This window comes from Podarcis tiliguerta (assembly GCF_965153285.1).
Source record: "Podarcis tiliguerta genome assembly, chromosome: 7".
NCBI lineage: Eukaryota > Metazoa > Chordata > Lepidosauria > Squamata > Lacertidae > Podarcis > Podarcis tiliguerta.
Genome location: NC_139540.1, coordinates 65,179,758 through 65,196,066, shown reverse-complemented (window position 1 = coordinate 65,196,066; position 16,309 = coordinate 65,179,758). Strand labels below are relative to the sequence as shown.

The 16,309-nt window shown below is 44.6% G+C and overlaps 1 long non-coding RNA gene across 1 annotated transcript in view; it reads left to right on the top strand.

Moving 5' to 3' along the window:
* The first annotated feature begins 14,337 nt into the window (after positions 1 to 14,337).
* LOC310681772 overlaps positions 14,338 to 16,309 on the top strand; it is a 47,683-nt gene continuing 45,711 nt past the window's right edge. The window contains exon 1 of the long non-coding RNA XR_014513605.1: positions 14,338 to 14,555. This is a non-coding gene — a long non-coding RNA (uncharacterized lncRNA). The remainder of the gene's footprint in view (positions 14,556 to 16,309) is intronic.

The following is a 16,309-nucleotide window of genomic DNA, read 5'->3' as shown; positions in this document are numbered from 1 at the left end:
GAATGCACGGAACCACTGTTTATCTTCCCACCGCAGCGGTACCTATTTATCTATTTGCACTGGCATGCTTTTGAACGGCTAGGTTGGCAGGAGCTGCGATAGAGCAACGGGAGCTCACCCTGTCACGGGAATTTGAACCGGCAACCTTCTGATTGGCAAGTCCAAGAGGCTCAGTAGTTTCAATTCTCAATTCAAAATCCTTTATTAGGCATAGCACACCGCAAATTAACATACAAACATCATATATAGACTGTATAAAATACGGGCTCAGTGAACACAATTTATCCCAGTCCCAATCTTAACTCCAAAAAATAAATCAATGTACATTGATAGTATAATACAACACAACAACAACACCTACCATTAAAAACCACTAAGTCTCTTTATCATGGGCCACTCTTTCTTCATGGACAGCATTAAAAAATTCAGCCACTATTAAAGTGACTCGATCATCGCTGTCCGCCAACAGGTTCTGAACAGTTGGTTGTGTAAAAATCTGCCTATTAAATTTTAGGGCCTCGAATAATTGTCCTCTGGCATAACTGCCAAAATCACAGGAAAAAAATATATGCTCCAGAGTATCGGGTTCCTGCTTTCCGCATCTGCAGAGACGCTCTGATTCTGGGATAGCTAAGTATCTTCCTCTCACTACCACCGAGGGAAACATGTTAAATCTGGCCAACATAAACAGCCTACACGATTCATGTTTCTTCAGATTTGTCATGTATCCCTTTTGAAAATCTCTACACAAAGGGAGATTTAAGTGGATGGGAGAGCAGATGCTGTGCTTTGCAACCTCAAGCATGGTGAGAACACTTTTTTCTGTAAGAGTCTTCCTGATAGTTTCCCATGTATCTTTTGGGTCAGAGATTTCAAAGTCAGTTAGAGTGAGCCCTATCGAATCCAGTTTTCTCCTACAAATCGATGATAGATTGTAGATTACACTATCACTTAAAAGATCGTAAAGTAGAGAATTTGGGGATGTTGATGTTGTTGTTGTTCAGTCGTGTCCGACTCTTCGTGACCCCATGGACCAGAGCACGCCAGGCACTCCTGTCTTCCACTGCCACCCGCAGTTTAGTCAGATTCATGTTTGTAGCTTCGAGAACACTGTCTAACCATCTCGTCCTCTGTCGTCCCCTTCTCCTTGTGCCCTCCATCTTTCCCAACATCAGGGTCTTTTCCAGTGAGTCTTCTCTTCTCATGAGGTGGCCAAAGTATTGGAGCCTCAGCTTCACGATCTGTCCTTCCAGTGAGCCCTCAGGGCTGATTTCCTTAAGAATGGATGCATTTGATCTTCTTGCAGTCCATGGGACTCTCAAGAGTTTCCTCCAGCACCATAATTCAAAAGCGTCAATTCTTCGGCGATCAGCCTTCTTTATGGTCCAGCTCTCACTTCCATACATCACTACTGGGAAAACCATAGCTTTTACTATACGGACCTTTGTTGGCAAGGTGATGTCTCTACTTTTTAAAATGCTGTCTAGGTTTGTCATTGCTTTCCTCCCAAGAAGCAGGCGTCTCTTAATTTCGTGGCTGCTGTCACCATCTGCAGTGATCATGGAGCCCAAGAAAGTAAAATCTCTATAATTAGGGCTCTATAATGGAGGAAGATCCAATATTTCAAGGTCCTCAGCCATGCTCTTACTGATAAAGGCAATATTCCCAGCTCACAACATATTGTTTCATATTTTACAGAGTTTGCAAGTCCTAATAATGACCTCAGAAGGGATGCGTGAAATTTATCCAACCTCTTGAGGTCACCTGAAATCCACACTGGTGTGCCGTATAGAAGTTGGGCACAGAGTTTCATGTCAATCACTTGCAATACAGCTGGAATAAATCTGTTTCCTACTGGAGAAAAAAAATAGGATTTAATATATTGGGCTGTCACTTTGGCCTTAACTATGGCAGCACATATATGTGTATTCCAATTCATATTATTTTTGAATGTGATTCCCAGATAATTGAGCCAGACAGCACAGACAGTTTTCTGGGTCATGTGGCCAGCATGAATGACTAAACCACTTCTGGCGCAACAGAACACCGTGATGGAAACCAGAACGCACGGAACCACTGTTTATCTTCCCACCGCAGCGGTACCTATTTATCTATTTGCACTGGCATGCTAGGTTGGCAGGAGCTGGGATAGAGCAACAGGAGCTCACCCTGTCACGGGAATTTGAACCGGCAACCTTCTGATTGGCAAGTCCAAGAGGCTCAGTAGTTTAGACCACAGCTCCCCAAAAAGTAGCATTTCACAACAAAGTACAGAATGCATAGTACATGCATTTTGGATAACATCTTGTGAACACAGATAAAAAACCCAACACTGGAAGCGCCTGAGCCCACAATAAACGAAAGTGGGAATGCAGTCACTGTTTGTTTTGGGTTACACCCACAGACCTATCAGGAAGTGCTATGGTTGCTCCTAGCCCTGCTAAACACCACTAAGCTCTGCCCACAGACCCAGTCAAAAATGCTGCACCTTGTCTCTTCCCCTGCGCCTGCCCAAAATGGATAGGTTCCAGCCTTGAGGGTGCTCTAGGCTTCTTTGTCCGAAATAGAGGGGCTGTGTCTCCAAGCTCCTCCCAAGTAACAATTGAGTTCAAAGGTTAGCATCTGTGCTCCAGGCCAAATATTGACAATATATTTAAAAAGGAGTAAGATAGCAGTGAACAGAGACAGGAGACAGATGCGTTAGAAACAGTGCAGCAGCCAAGTGACACACTGTCTCTGGAGAATATGCTACAGCCCCCTCCCTCCCCCCGCTTTGTGTCTCAGAGCAGAAAGCCAAACAGAGACAGAGAGATTCCCTTAATAGCCACCACAGGCAACTGGAAGAGTCTGAGCACCACAAAGTAAGTGCCAGGGGGGTGGACTGGAACTCTGAGCTCAAACATGAGGTTGTACATTCCAAGTTTTCCCGTGTTTCTGTGTGGATTAAAATAAAAAGACTGAAAAAAGCTCTCTGTGTCTCTCATTTCACTAGGCATATAACCTGTGAGCTGTTGATGGCACCTCCTGACAGTGTCTGTCTTTCTGTCTGTCTCTGTCTGTTTGTCTGTCTCTCTCATGTTTGTGTGTGTGTTGGGGGGTGAGAATAGACTGGGTTCACCACCATCCTGAGGAGGGAGCCCTCCACACTGTAACATTATGTTACGAGTTCCACATGTATTTCTGATGTAAAGGTAAAGGGACCCCTGACCATTAGGTCCAGTCGTGACCGACTCTGGGGTTGCGGCGCTCATCTCGCTTTACTGGCCGAGGGAGCCGGTGTACAGCTTCCGGGTCATGTGGCCAGCATGACTAAGCCGCTTCTGGCGAATCAGAGCAGCGTACGGAAACGCCATTTACCTTCCCACCAGAGCGGTACCTATTTATCTACTTGCACTTTGACGTGCTTTCGAACTGCTAGGTTGGCAGGAGCAGGGACCGAGCAACGGGAGATCACCCCGTCACAGGGATTCGAACCGCCGACCTTCTGATCGGCAAGTCCTAGGCTCTGTGGTTTAACCCACAGCGCCACCCGCGTCCCATTTCTGAAGTAGCCCCCTATTACTGCCCAGCGATTTAATATTTATCATGCTCAAAATGTTGCAGTGACCTCAGAAGTCAATTAACGTCTGCCGTTTTGTGGGCTGCCCGGAGCAGAGCTGGGGATGCTGCTGCCAATGATGACGAATATAATTTACAGGTATTCTAAAAGCTCATTAAGTGACATAGTCCCTAATCCGGAGTCATTATTCGTTCATAGTATATTTGCTGCTTGGAGTGGCAAATACAGGAACTTGAATTCAATCAGCTCTGTTTCAGGGGAAAACAATAACAGAATTTTACATTGCTAGAGCTGGGTCCCGCGAAATGCAAGAGAATTGGTTGCTGCCTTTCCGTATGTAGAGGAAATGACTCAGGCCAGGCAGCCCAATTATAGACTTGTAAAAAACACCAGTAAGTATATATCAGATGTGGTAAACAGTTCAACTGTTTTTTTATTGCAGTACTGTATAATTGCTTTCCTTAATCATCATAAGGAATGTCTCATGGTCACCTCAGTTGCTTCCCTTCTTACTCAGGCTTAGAAAATCTGTATAATCTTTGGCATGATGTTCTTGCCAGCAGCTGCAGGATCACACACATTATTTCCACGAGTTCTACCTGATAAGGGCAGCATGCCGGATTGGAACTCTCATCTAGGATCAAATCAGGTATTCTCATCATCTCATCACATATTGGTCTGGCGTTTAGCAACAGCACCGCCATGTAACTGTGCACAGTGGAAGAGCACCTAACGGTGTTGTTTTGTTAGGCTACAGGTTTAGGATGGTTCCAAAAATGCTCTGCATAAGGGCTGAAGGGAATCGTACCAATTTATGCCTATGTTTCATACACTAATCCCATATCCATGGCAGAAGGAAGGCAATGGCTGATGCTATGGTGCTGATGTAAAAGCCCCATAGCACATGTGTTGCAGTATTGGTGTATTGCTCATTTGGTGCTTAATGAAATATGTACAGAGGCGTTTTTTAAAAAATGTACACACAACCCTCAATTTGCGCGGGGGTTGAATTCTGGGTCACTACACACTTGCGTGAAATAGTGTGCAATTAAAACACCTCTTTCTGCCCCCCCGCTCTGCCCCACCTCCATTCTGCCCTTTTAGCGACATCTTTTATGATGTTTCCAGGTCACTTCCAGGTTCGGCCTGAGCGCATGTGCAAGATTGTGCACATATCAGTCGCACCTAAAACAGGGTTTACCTGTAGACATACTTCTTCCTTTGTTAACATCACCTGTGATTCTTATCTATGATGAGCAACGCGAGTTAAATAATTATTTCCCCGAGACACTTCATTTCGTATGAATGCTGCCTCATTTCAGATGTAAACAACGTCAACCTGTTGCGCCGTCTTGTCTTCCATTCCGAGCACTTGACAACCTTCTGCAGAACGTGCCTGTCACTAAATTCCTAAATATTTCTCTACTCTAGTGCTTTGAAGTCAGTTGTAAAATGCACAATTGGCAGTCTCATGCCCCGTGATTAAAAGACTCAAGGAAGTTTTTCACAGGTGTGTTACGTAAGGTACTGTAATGATTCAACTAATGTTAGCTTCATGCCTTGGAACATCTCAGTTGAGAGCCATTGCCCGTGAATAGTTTTTTCCACAGACAACAGACTAAATATTTGAGTTATGAAAAACCCTACTGAAGTGGAAACTGAAAAATTATCCTAGGATTTGGTGCTGTAAATCCAGGGAGTTAGAAAAAAAGGCCTCAGTGTGGATGTCACCACACTGCAATTCAAAACGCCTCCAACAGGTGGTACTTTGAACTACATCATGATGTAGGTTTTTTTTTTTATGTGAACTGCCCTGAGACCTCCTGGTATAGGGCAGTATAATAATAATAATAATAATAATAATAATAATAATAATAATAATGACAAACTGGGCTCTCAGAGTTGCTGGATTACTGCAGCAGTGTTGGAAGCCAGGAAGGAGGGAGACAGAGACGGGCCCTACCCACCTATCAAAGATTGGGGAAATAAGGTTCTAGTCCATTATTTGTTGGTTTAAAATTGCATTTGTATGTTAATAGAATCCTAGATTGGTATAGTTGGAAAGGACCAGTGGTTTTTTTTTTTCTTGGGGGGACGCAGGGGGTAGACATTTTGTGAATCTAAGTTTGGCCTCATTGAGGGGCAGTTATTTCAATATGGGTAGGAAAATGAGAGTACCCCTAAACATTTTTAAAGGGGGGGAAAGCACTGGAAAGGACCATGAGAGCCATCTAGCCCAACCCCCTGCAATCTTTTGCCCAACGTGCAGCTCGAACCCACAACCCTGAGGTTAAAATGTCTCATGCACTACCGACTGAGCTATCTCTCACACAGTATGGCCAGGGTCTCTAAAAGAGCTGGCAAACCTCTGTTGCGTATTCCAGCACCTGGTCATAAAGATGGTGGCAGCAATACCTTTGGAGAGGGATAGATGCTGTGGTGCCTTCTAGATGTTGTTTGACTACAACTCTGGCCAGGAATGGTGGGAATTGTAGTCTGGAGGGCCCCATATTGAATACTCCTGCCCAAAGCTTAGCTCCGCTTCCTAATGGAATAATATACAGTGGTGCCTCGCAAGACGAAAAGAATCCGTTCCGCGAGTCTCTTCGTCTAGCGGGTTTTTTCGTCTTGCGAAGCAAGCCCATTAGCGGATTAGCGCTATTAGCGGTTTAGCGGCTATTAGCGGCTATTAAAGGCTTAAGGGATTAGCGGATTAGCTGCTAAAAGGCTATTAGCGGCTATTAAAGGTTTAAGGGATTAGCGGATTAGCTGCTAAAAGGCTATTAGCGGCTTAGATCAGCTGATAAGCGGCTTAGCGAACAGCTGATAAACGGCTTAGGGGCTTGGGGAAAAGGCTGGGAGGGAAAAAAACCCCCCAGGAATCGCAAGGCATTTTCGTCTTGCGAAGCAAGCCCATAGCAAATTCGTCCTGCGAAGCACCTCCAAAAACGGAAAACCCTTTCGTCTAGCGGGTTTTCCGTCTTGCGAGGCATTCGTCTTGTGGGGCACCACTGTATTTGACAGTCGAAGCAATCCTGCATATGCGGTACAGTGGTACCTCCGTTTCCATACGCTTCAGCTTACATATGCTTCAGGTTACAGACTCTGCTAACCCAGAAATAGTACCTTGGGTTAAGAGCTTACTTCCTCCGGAACAAATTAAGTACTTAACCTGTTCTTAACCTGAAACTGTTCTTAATCTGAAGCACAACTTTAGCTAATGGTGCCTCCTGCTGCCGCCGTGCCGCTGCTGCATGATTTCTGTTCACATCCTGAAGTAAAGTTCTTAACCTGAGGTACTATTTCTGGGTTAGAGGAGTCTGTAACCTGAAGCGTCTGTAACCTGATGCGTATGCAACCTGAGGTACCACTGTAAATCTTTTTAGTAAGTTAAACTAAAAACTAGCCCGAGGAAAACTTTGAATATAAATATGTAATCCTATTGAGAGGATTTGTTTTTAGTGAAGGGTTACCAAGATTATGAGGGTCCTTTGTGCAACGGAAGGTGGAACAGGTGGGGTGTGCAAGCTAAGCGATCCCTCAAGCTGCCTGTGGCCTTGAGGTTTGCATGTGAAATATGGGGAAGAGAGGCCCTCTGCTGGTTTTGGGACACTGGCAAATACCTGCCTGGGACAGGCATCACTTTGCATAGGGAGTTCATATGACCTTCTTTGGGTTTCCAGTGAAGTAATAATGCCATCTTGTGCCCAGAAGGAGAATAACAATTCCTGTGTTTTTGGCTTGTGTTTTCAATCATCTTCAAATACAGTGGTACCTCGGGTTAAGTACTTAATTCGTTCCGGAGGTCTGTTCTTAACCTGAAACTGTTCTTAACCTGAAGCACCACTTTAGCTAATGGGGCCTCCTGCTGCCGTCACGCCGCCAGAGCATGATTTCTGTCCTTATCCTGAAGCAAAGTTCTTAACCTGAAGCACTATTTCTGGGTTAGCGGAGTCTGTAACCTGAAGCGTATGTAACCTGAAGCATATGTAACCCGAGGTACCACTATACAGAAGAAAAAAGAAACATTGGCTGCGAACCCTCAATGCTGTGTGTGCACTGACTCTGCATGTGCCACAATTTTTCTGGTATTTTCCTTTTCAGGAGCTGCCTGTACAGATTCCCCATATTGCCCTATTCCCGCAATTGCTTTCTAAACTCCCTCATTTGGTGAGTTGGCATGGGAGCAGCTCAAAAGTGAAATCGAATAATGTACCGCCTCTCTGAACTGCCTGCTAAATGTATAAGCAACATTCAAGCAAAGTGAATTGCTCTCTACACCACCACCCCTCTCTCACACTTATTAAAAACGTAAAGGTAAAGGGACCCCTGACCATTAGGTCCAGTCGTGGCCGACTCTGGGGTTGCGGCGCTCATCTCACTTTATTGGCCGAGGGAGCTGGCATACAGTCATGAGGCCAGCAAACCAGAGCAGCACACGGAAACACCATTTACCTTCCCCCTGAAGCGGTACCTATTTATTTACTTGCACTTTGATGTGCTTTCGAACTGCTAGGTTGGCAGGAGCAGGGACCGAGCAACGGGAGCTCACCCCGTCGCGGGGATTCACACCACCAACCTTCTGATCGGCAAGTCCTAGGCTCTGTGGTTTAACCCACAGTGCCACCTGCGTCCCTTCTCACACTTATTGGATGTGAAGCATTTCTGGTTCTAGGTTTGAGGTGGAGTATGTGGGCAAAAATCTTTGAGTTGATCCCTCTTCCTTGTATATGGCTACCTGCACTTCTGTTACAGTTGCCCATTTGCTTGGGGGCAGGCCTTGGGAGACCCCATCCTCCAGAAAACCTCCTCAGGGAGAAGAAGTGAGCTACATCTTCAATGTGAAACCTTCTCCAAGGAGGGAGGGGTGTACAGTGTCGTGTTAGGGGGTGCAACACTTTCTGGAAACCCATGCGCCTCCACTGGCTGTCACCATGTAGAAAAAAATGGTTTTCCTTTAAAATCCACCCTGAAACAATGTGTCCTTTGAGATGCCTGTAATAAAACTTGCGAGTTGTAAGTTTTAGTCTCTAAGCCAGGCATAGGCAAACTCAGCCCTGCAGATGTTTTGGGACTACAATTCCCACCATCCCTAGCTAACACCGTCCTGTTAGCTAGGGATGATGGGAGTTTTAGTCTCAAAACATCTGGAGGGCTGAGTTTGCCTATGCCTGCCCTAAGCCATCTAGATTATGGCTACATAAAGACAAATGTCTCTGCAACTGAAAATGTTATATAACCGTATTGTCAGTATTGTATTTCTGTTTTGCCACCATGTTTTTTATTACCTTGAAAATGTGAACATTGCACAGGTAGCTTGTAGAATTCATCGCCACAAGATGTGAAGTGCTCCTTGGCTTAGATGACTCTGGCTATGTTCACACTAGTGTCCTAGTACCAACAACCAGTGTCGAAGCGATGATTCTTCAACATCAACTTCATTGGGCTGGTCATGTTGTGCGGATGCCGGATGATCGTCTTCCAAAGCAACTACTCTATTCTGAACTTAAAAATGGGAAGTGTAATGTTGGTGGTCAACAAAAGAGGTTTAAAGACTCTCTCAAGTCAAATCTTAAAAAATGTAGTATAAACACCGACAACTTGGAAACACTGGCCTGCGAGCGCTCCAATTGGAAAACAGCCTTTACCAAAGGTGTCATGGGTTTTGAAGACGCTCGAACTCAGGATGAAAGGGGGAAACGTGCTAAGAGGAAGGCATGATTGGCAAACCCTCACCGTGATCAACTCTCACCCGGGAACCACTGTGGAAGGATGTGTGGATCCAGAACTGTCGAAACCGTGTTTATGGAAGACAATCTTACTCAGTTACGAGTAATCACCAAAGAAGAAGAAGTCACACTATTAAAGCACATTTGAAGCACTTTCTTTTCCTCAAAGAATTCTGAGCACTGTAGTTTATCCCTCAAAGAGTTACAATTCCCTGCAACTGTTAACAAACGACTGCACCCAAAATTCTAGGCAGCATCTGTTGGAAACAGAAGTCTGGGCAAGATGGCATGGGAGGGGTTGATTTTTTTTTTTAAAAAATGGCTTCTTTCATTTTAGTTTTTAGTTTTTTTCATTTTAAATGAATGGTAATAAATATACAGTGTTTATTCAGAAGTAAGTTCTGTTGAGTTAGTGCAGCTTTTCTGTCAGGTAAGTGTGCAGTCCTATTTGCTTATCTAGGACTAAGTCCCATTTAACTTAATAAGACTTGCTTCTGATTGCACTGTTAGTCCCTGTTAGGAATGAAGCAAGAACACTTGCAGTAAATTACTTGGATCAGTAGAGGGTGACAGATAGAAAGCAACCAACCAACCAATTTGCCCCTTACTGATTCCTTAAGTTTCTTAATTTTTTTCAACCTGCAGTCTTACCAGACCAAATACCGTGGTACCTTGGGTTACAAATGCTTCGGGTTACAAATGCTTCGGGTTGCAAACTACGCTAACCCGGAAGTAGTACCTCAGGTTGAGAACTTGAAAACGGGTTGCCCAGGATGAGAATGGAAATCACGTGGCGCCGCCGTGGTGGCAGCAGGAGGCCCCATTAGCGAAAGCGCACCTCAGGTTAAGAACGGTTTCGGGTTAAGAACGGACTTCCGGAACAAATTAAGTTCATAATCCAAGGTACCATTGTATACCAAATTCCAACAGTCCCAAAAATCCTTTCACATCACGTTGCACGTTTAAAGCCCTACAATTATTCACACAGAGGCTTTGAGGATTGCATTATTGTGCTGATTTCAAAAGTGACACTTAAAATGCTTCTTCGCTTTATGCAGTTTGCAATACAAGCTAGAAAAAATAAAAATAAAATCTGCATGGGCAAGACTGCATTTTTGGTTCTAATAGGGCTTTCTTTTTTTGTCTATAATGCACAATAATATTCATAGGAGATTATACGTTCCAGGCTAATAAGAGTTCTTAACATCACTTATGAAAAGCACCTTTGGCTGCATCTGCGCTCCAGACCTAAGCTGATTTAAGTAACTTGTCTCCCTCACCCCCTGGAGTTACGGGGCTGCAATTATGTGGAAGCGTTGGGGCTTTCAACGCTCTTGTAAAACTACAAATCTCGGTTCCCTAGAGAAACAGGGTTGACAACTATTTTAATATCACTGAATGAACCATGCACCTTCGCAAAGTATCACAACTACGGCTGATGAAGGCAGCGTGAGTGCACTTTGTTGACTCACTGGCATTTGTTTAAAGACTTCATTCAGTGTCTTAATTCCTCTGCTCATCTGCAGATTTAGGATCTTTGTCATTCATTATTTCAGTAACACCGGCTTCCTTTATTATATCTCTTTCCCTCCCTTTTAAAGAAAACATACTGTTTCAGGCTCCCTGTTTGCCTGAGGAGCATCATATTTTAAAAGGGCCATCTTTTACAGGGAAGGTTTTCTGTGTGATGACAGAGCACTGGTGATTTGCTCTTGGTGAAATCCAGTGCAGTGGTGATGCTTGTGGGATGGTTTTTCCCCCCAGCAGAGGTGTTTCCTAGCAAAAGAAGAGGGGAGGCAATTTTCTCTGTGCATAGAACCTGGGAGTCAGTAGTGCGTGAATAACTCTAGCAAGGTTCAATCCTCTGGATAGGATCTCAGCTGGCATACCAACCCAAGCTGGTAGAAAGCGCCCCAGCACGGACACAATATAGATTTTAACATCTGGGGAAAAACTCTGGAAAAGTGATTTGAAGTTTACAGCATGCTATTCTTTGAAGGAGAACTACTTGAAAATGATTTACAGCCTCTGAGTAGGCTTGCAAAGATGTATATGATTGAATCATACATGTGTTGGAGATGCAAAGAGGTGGAGGGAATGTTCTTTCACATGTGGTGGACTTGTAAAAGGGTAAAAGAGTATTGGGAAATAATACATGATGAATTGAAAAAAAAAATGTTTAAAAGTACTTTTCCAAAAAACCAGAGCCCTTTCTATTGGGGATAATTCAGACTGAAATTCCTAGGTGTCCAAAAAGGTTATTTATGTATGACTCATGTTTTGTTAGCCCAAAAATGGAAAACGAGCGAGGTCCCAACCAAAGAAGAATGGCAACTTAAGCTGACAGAATACGTGCAGCTTGCAGATTTAACATATAGAATTAGAGAACAAGAATAACGTATGTTTAGAGAAGATTGGAAAACGTTTATTGAATATATTGAATATATGCGGGGAAATTGAGTACAAACATTGGCAGCATTAAGATAAATTCAACAGTGTAAATAAGGTTTGATGGATGCATTAATGGAATATTGAATGGTTTAGTTTTTGTAAAATATACAGGAATCTGTGATAGGCTTGCGTACGGCTGCCGCTCACACAGTGTCCGTACGGGCTGTCACACATGCGCAGTTTGATCAGAATGTCATGTGTGCGCGTGGGCTGATGGGCGGTTCGCCCCTCCCCTCGGCGTACCACCCCGGGTGATGGAGAGGGTTCCTTCACCACTGCCTGGGACCTTCCGTATGCGAAGCAGTTACTGAGCAAAGACCCATCCCTCCTTTTCCAGGGGAAAACCTGGCATAGGACAATTCCCAGGGAAGGTATTCAAGGGGGAACTGTTATTCTAGTTGGGATCAGGAGGAAGGGCTGGCTCTGCCAAGAGGGTGTTTTTCATTTGATGGTGCCATGAAATGAAACACTGGAAGTTAACAATTTGGAAACGATACCATCTGGCTGCTCTGCCCAAAGTGAACAAATCACGGATGACGAGGATGCTTTTGTGAAGGCACCCTTGGGAAGCTGTGATGTATTCGGCTCTCTTGACACTGAAGGTGTGGCCATTTCCACTGCTCATGTCCATTTGTGGACCGGGCTTATTAGTTCATTCAAATCTGGAAAGCTGCGTTGGGCATGATTAAACAGACATGCATGTGAGAATGCAGGGTGTGTCCCTTCAGCGAAAACTTTGAGAGGCAGAATGTATTCGTTGCTTGCAACCGCGTTGCCAACCTCTAAGGGAAGAAGCAAGTTGTGGCACGAACTTAGCCTCACCTACATTCTGATGGCAAGTTTATATGAGTTATCTGTTATTCATTTTTAGCAATTCATTTAAAACCTGGAAATGTACTGCCATTGTGTTTTGAATGCATCAAAATGTCGGTTTTGGCCTTTACGTTATTAAAGGTCCTTGTCTGGATGGAGGATAGATGGTGTGTGTGTGTGTGTGTGTGTGTGCCTGCTGTACAAAGGGTAATGTTTCTCTGTCCATGTTTGCTTTTGGTCCCAGTCACCATTTGCACATGGCCCTCAGAAGGTTATCCATAGTGGAATATGGCCCTTGGGTTAGAAATGGGTTCCTGCCCTTGCCATACATGCCCCCATCAAGTGGAGGCAACTCCAGGGGGTTGTGGGTGTTTCGGCTCCCACAATAATATATTTGTGGGGCTGGGCCTCCACAAAGTCAATGGGCAAAGTTGAAGCATCTGCAATCTTCAGCTTGAGATGTCACTTATGCCCTCATCCTTTCCCCATAGTGGCTAAACTCTGACACAGATAAGGACAGGCTCTGTTTAGGGAAGAGATTGAAGCTCAGTGGTGGAATGCAGATGTCAGGAGCTGGAGTCAGGTGTAATTCAGCAATAAAAAACACAGGTGTCAATGAAGTTAACTTCAAAGAAACAAAAACAGCACAGGCCTGGTTGTCCCAGCAAGCCTTCCCTGTGGGTCTTGCCTCAATGAGGCAGCTGCAAGGACTGAAGGTCCCTGCCTTCTCACAGCTGCCTAAGCCTCCTGCTCCCCAGGGTATTTTTTCCAAGCAATTGGAGACTGTGTCTGCGCACAACCCAATTCTCCTCTGCTCTTTTTATATCTCTCTCTGTTCTGGGAGACTCCCAGGAGGGGGAGACTCCCTAGATCATGGATAGGCAAACTAAGGCCCGAGTCTGCATCTAGCCCAATCGCCTTCTAAATCTGGCCCATGGATGGTCCAGGAATCAGCGTGTTTTTACATAGTAGAATGTGTCCTTTTATTTAAAATGCACCTCTGGGTTATTTGTGGGGCCTGCCTAGTGTTTTTACATGAGTAGAATGTGTGCTTTTATTTAAAATGCATCTCTGGGTTACTTGTGGGGCATAGGAGTTCGTTTATTCCCCCCCCAATATAGTCTGACCCCCCCCCAAGGTCTGAGGGACAGTGGACCAGCCCCCTGCTGAAAAAGTTTGCTGACACCTGCCCTAGATTCTTCAGCAGCCAACCTCATCTCTGTCTCCTGGCTCCCCTCCTCTCCAGCTCTGAATCAGCACTGCTCTCTGCCTCAGCTTCTTCCTGCTCACTAAACCCTGTTGCCTTTTCAGCTTCTGACTCCTTCTCTGCTCCCTCTTCTCCCTCTGACTCCTCATTATCATCTAACCACCAATACCCTTCTTCCCCGGGGGTTTCCTTGGGGGTCCCCAGCTGGTGCTTCCCACCTCTCCTCTGCATCCGGCCAATCCCTGACAGCAGAGTTAGAATGCAGAAGGCTCCGGGTTCAGTTATTGGGGTCTTCAGCTGAAAGGACCATGCAGCGGTTGATGATAAACATCTGCATGCCCTCCAACATCTATCAGATGAAAATAGGGACATATTTTACACCAGTCCCCCACCTCCTACTCAAAGTCTGGGGCAGGGACACAGATGCTGCACCCAAACAAAGCAAGCTCGAGCCAAGCGACTGTAATGACCACTTTTCAGTACCTGTAACTGCTTGGTGCTCCTCGCAGCCATGCCAGTGGCCTCACGGACAGGCCCTGCCCCCTTTGCTCTCCCACCCACTACAGTGGTACCTCGGGTTACATACCCTTCAGGTTACATACGCTTCAGGTTACAGACTCCGCTAACCCGGAAATGGTGCTTCAGGTTAAGAACTTTGCTTCAGGATGAGAACAGAAATTGTGCTCTGGCGGCGCGGCAGCAGGAGGAGGCCCCATTAGCTAAAGTGGTGCTTCAGGTTAAGAACAGTTTCAGGTTAAGTACGGACCTCCAGAACGAATTAAGTACTTAACCTGAGGTACCACTGTATTTTCTTTATGGGAAACTGACTGACTGAGGAGCAGGTGAACGGTGAAAAACTTTGTTAGGGGTATGCAAGTGATCCAGTAACTTAGGAATTATAGGGACAGAACTACCTAAATTGTATAGAAATTTACCGTATTTTTCGCTCTATAAGACGCACCAGACCACAAGACGCACCTAGTTTTTGGAGGAGGAAACCAAGAAAAAAAATATTCTGAATCTCAGAAGCCAGAACAGCAAGAGGGATCACTGCGCAGTGAAAGCAGCAATCCCTCTTGCTGTTCAGGCTTCTGGGATAGCTGCGCAGTCTGCATTCGCTCCATAAGACGCACACACATTTCCCCTTACTTTTTAGGAGGGAAAAAGTGAGTCTTATAGAGCAAAAAATACGGTATGTATGTATGCTACTACAGCAGCAAGACTGTTACTTGCCCCAAAGTGGAAAGAAGCAGAAGTCCCAGTAAAGGAAGAATAGATACAAAAACTCATGGAATATGCAGAAATGGTGAAACTTACCGGAAGAATAAAAAATCAAGATAACAAACTTTTTATAAAAGGATGGAAATGGTTTATTGAGTATTTACAGGTAAATTGTAAACAGATAAAAACATTAGCAGGATTAGTGTAATAACTTGCAGTTTTATAAGAGTATATATTTACAGGGGATAATTAAATGAGCAAGTTAAATGAACTTGGATATGCAGAAGAAATTAAGAAATAAATTTAAGGAACTGCTGGAAGAGGGGGAAGGAAGTCAAATTTTGAAGTGTCTAATTGATTGTGAAACTAATGAAATATATAAATTGGAAGAGTAAAAATAAAAAAAGCTTTTAAAACATCATCAGGTGACCCAGTTCTTGTTTTAATAAAATACAGGAAGTGACACCATAATGAGTTTTAACATGGGACAACCTTATAAAGTCACCTATGAATACTTCTACTGTTCTACTCAAAAATAACAATCAGCACCTGGACAGCAGACTGTGTGGGCATATAGGTCATATTGCATTGCATTTTTATTTAAATCATAAATTTGCATCTAATTGCACAAATTTGGTATGCATTTCCTTCTGGTTAGTTTCGTGTAAGTGGCCAGCCTATGTTAGCTTCTTCAGTAGAGGCTGTTTGGAGGGTATGCAGACCAACTGCTAGGTCATCAGACCTCAGCAGTTTTGTCCCTCTACGCCAGTGTGGTGTAGTGGTTAAGAGCAGTGGACTCATAATCTGGGGAACCGGGTTCGCTTCCCCGCTCCTCCACATGCAGCTGCTGGGTGACCTTGGGCTAGTCACACTTCTTTGAAGTCTCTCAGCCCCACTCACCTCACAGAGTGTTTGTTGTGGGGGAGGAAGGGAAAGGAGATTGTTAGCCACTTTGAGACTCCTTCGGGTAGTGATAAAGCGGGATATCAAATCCAAACTCTTCTTCTCTGGTGCAGATAGTGGCAAGAAACCCAGCCCCCAATCCTCTTAAACAGTGATCTCTGGTGTCTTCAGCAGAGGCTTTGGGGAGGATATGCAAACGAGCTACAAGCTCCTATGCTGCCAGATGACAACTCTGCTAATGCAGCCATCCTGCCCAGAAGGTATGCCAGAGTAATTGGCAGAGCATCCTTTGGACACCACTGAAACACAAGGGTTGGAGATGTGGCGCTGAAGTTGCAATTCATACCGTGTTGTTCCTGGAGAACCGAGTTCACCTGATCATTATTATTTATATCCCTAAATCATCCAACAACATCGTGGGATTTC